We start from the raw sequence: 3,447 nt of genomic DNA on the forward strand, positions 1-3,447 counted from the left end.
TCTTTCTTTCTTTCCTTTCTCTCTCTCTTTCTTTCTTTCTTTCTTTCCTTTCTCTCTTTCTTTCTTTCTTTCTTTCTTTCTTTCTTTCTTTCTTTCTTTCCTTCTTTCCTTCCATCCTTCCTTCCTTCTTTCCCTCCTTCCCTCCTTCCTTTTCTTTTTTTCTTTCTGACGGTTTGCAAAGTTTCAACAAGAAAGTAACTTTGGCAGCTGTGATGGATGTAAATTGGACGAAGTGTTCAGGCTTGACATATTTCTTGGTGGGTTCCTGCAAACGATGTCAGCTCTTCAACACCCACCCCCAGAATATCTCCCTAAATGTAGCATGAAAGAAGAGCGCCTCTAGAATCCCACTCTGAACAAACTGAGAAGCAGAGTGCAATGCCTGCATTGGTGGTGAAAACAGGTAAGTCGAGGCTGCTAGGAAATCTGGTCCCTGACTTGTGCAGAAGAGGGTCTCTTCAGGTTAACCCAGGTGAATCATGGCAGGAGGAAGAGACTGAGGGTGATCAACACTGATCCTTAGATGCTTGTTTTAAACTCAGGCAGGAGAGAATTACAAATCTCCACGCGGGTCACGCGTTTCTATTTTTCTGTATCTAAATTCTGCAGTGTCCTTTCCCTGTATGCTTCCTTCTGCCAAGGGTTACATTTTCATATACAGACCTTTGCTGGATGTCCCCGAGGGCGTGCTTGGTGCGATGGCATCATGGCCCGCAGCGAACTGTTGTTCAGAACATGTCTGAGCCCTCACGTTCTCAAGTAAGGACGGCATCAGGACTAGAAACGACGTAGATGGTGGGGCCAAGGACAAAAAAAAAAAAAAAAAGGTCACAGAGTCTCTGTGACTTCACAAGATGGAAGATGAAGATTATGGAGAATCACACGCTGTAGATCAGGGCACTAGTGCTGGAGTTCTTGCTTGACAAGCTCAAGAATATAGGATGCCCGAAGAACTGGACCTGAGAAATAGTCTGGTGTATGTGGCAGACAGACCCTTAGCAGCCACACTTGGGGAGACCAGGTCGATGAAGCTGCTTTGTGAGGCATCTGGGGTTGGGCCCAAACTGTAGTTATGTATGCTATGGTCCATTGGCAACTTTTGCTTAAGCCTTGAGCCCAAGGAAAGGATTCTATAGGTCCAGCTAGCTTGGCCTTGGGGCCTTTCCCACCTCACCTGATGTCACCCCTCATCCCTTGACCTAAGGGAAGCATCTAGATGTGGGGCCAAGAACAGGCAGAGTGGTGTCAGAGTAGGCGCCTGGCCTCAATGAAATCTCCTTATCTCTCTCTGGTCCTTGGTTTCCTCTCCTACTGGCTGAGATTGGACCAAGTCCTCTCTGGAGGTCTGTTCATTCTTATGAGCTTTCAATTCAGAGGTAGGATAGGTGCTAAGAGAGCAGACTCGGAACCCAGAACAGCCTGTTCCGTCCATATGGCCTGTCTGTCTGTCTCTGGATGAGTTGTTTATGTTCTTTGTGCCTCCTTTGTTCATCTGTGGAGCTGACGAGGAAGCCCCACTCATACAGTTAGCACGTTTGACGAGTTCACCAGCAAACATTAGTGTCCCTAGTGCACGACTCTGTGACATACTGGTCACGAGGATTCAAGTCAGCAGCAACCTGAGAACTGAAAATCAAAGTTTGGAATGACTTGGTTTTGACCTTGAGAATACAGCCCAGATGACATGGGGAAAGAGTTAATAAGATGTGCTCACAGGGAGCCGGAGGAGAAATGATTGATTCTGGAGATGTGAAAACATTTCTATTCTTCCACTTTGGAGCAATGGACCAACGATCCATTTTTAGAGGCCCTGCCACTCCATCTGCCAGCTTTTCAGCTCATTTAATGGCTATATTTATTTTTGTCCACAGAGAAGCCAGGTGTTTCCTACCTTGCACTTTTTAGTTAACTTTGACAAGTTAACTAGCAATTCTGTAAAAACCTTCTGAAAAGCAGTTCCCACAAAGTCATTTTGATGTTGGCCTAAATCCTGGTTTCTTTTGGGTATGTTCTTCCCAGTGTGAGGGGTGAGGGAGAGGTTGCTAGGGTCTGGGAGCCACAAGTCACAGCCCTCAGCACTGTGCACAGCTGGACTCCTTGAAAAGCAGGCAAACAGTGCCCCCATTGTGCAGTTGTGATCTGTGGCGGGGCGAGAGCTGTCCTCCAAGGGGCCTTTTTTTGGTTTTTGTGAGAGGTCTTTCTGTGTAGCCTGGGTTGTCCTGCAGTTTGTGATCTTACTGCCTCTGTCTCCAGAACGCAGAGATTGTGGATGTGCACCACCAAGCCTGGCCACTGTTGGTGTTTCTAAAGGTCTCTGGTGTTCTAAAGGTATTTGATTTTAATGAACAGGCAGTGTCTTAGTTAGGGGTGAGGGCCACCCAGACAAGAAATAAAAGCTCCCTCTGTGAGGACAAAAACACATGGTACTTTTCCAAATGGGACGTCCTCAGAAATGGGAGGCATAGCAGTTAGTTAAACAGATCTCATGGTGAACACCGTGTTCAAGGCCAAGTGCAAGAGGGAGTAAAGTGTGTTTGAGCTCAGACTTGAACATCTAAGATCCAGCCACATTCTCCATTGATGAGTGTTGCTCTGCTCTGCATGAATCAAGTCTGTCCTAGGCAGATTTCACTCTCTCTCTCTCTCTCTTTTTTTTTCTGAGACAGGATTTCCCTGTGTAGCCTTGGCTGTCCTAGATTTGCTTTGTAGACCAGGCTGGCCTCGAACTCACAGGGAATCATCTGCCTCTGCCTCCGTGAGCGCTGGGAGTAAAGGTGTGTCCCATCACAGTGGGCTCGCATCTCACTCTTTTGTTCTACACTCTTGTCCTCTCGTAGCCCTTCTTCTTGGGTGTGTGAAGGCAGGCGAACAGCCCCTGTGCTATACCATGGTGCCTTCTTTGGGGCTCTGGCCACACCGGCCTTTGTTTCTGTGCCCGGGTCCCCCTTCCCTTCATGGCATTGACTTGTCTGCACCATTGGGAAAATCTCATATCACTGCTTATGAAAGTCCTTCTTGAGTACCAGAGCTGTTTCCTTTTGATTTCCCCAGAGCTCAGCTGTCTCTCAGTACCCATCAGGGACCTGCTTTAGGAACCCCATTAGGTACCAAACTTCCAGGGTGTTCATATTCCTCATAAGGAGTGGCTTATTACTGGCAAGTAACACACAGTCTTCCCATACACACCCCAAATACTTAAGGTGCACAACACAACGTAAATGCTGCCTAAGCAGTTGTAAGAGGGGCTGGAGCGCAGGCTGAGTGGTTACCAGCACTTGCTGTTCTGGCAGAGGACCCGGGTGCAATTCCCAGCACCCGCAAGGTGGTTCTCACAACCATCTGTAACTCCAGTCCCTGGGAATCGGACATCCTCTTCTGGCTTTCTTGAGCACCAGGCGTGCACGTAGCACATGTACAGGCATTCAGGCAAAACGTTCATACACACGA

Source organism: Psammomys obesus, unplaced genomic scaffold, assembly GCF_907164565.1.
Source record: "Psammomys obesus unplaced genomic scaffold, mPsaObe1.curated_primary_1811, whole genome shotgun sequence".
NCBI classification, from domain to species: domain Eukaryota; kingdom Metazoa; phylum Chordata; class Mammalia; order Rodentia; family Muridae; genus Psammomys; species Psammomys obesus.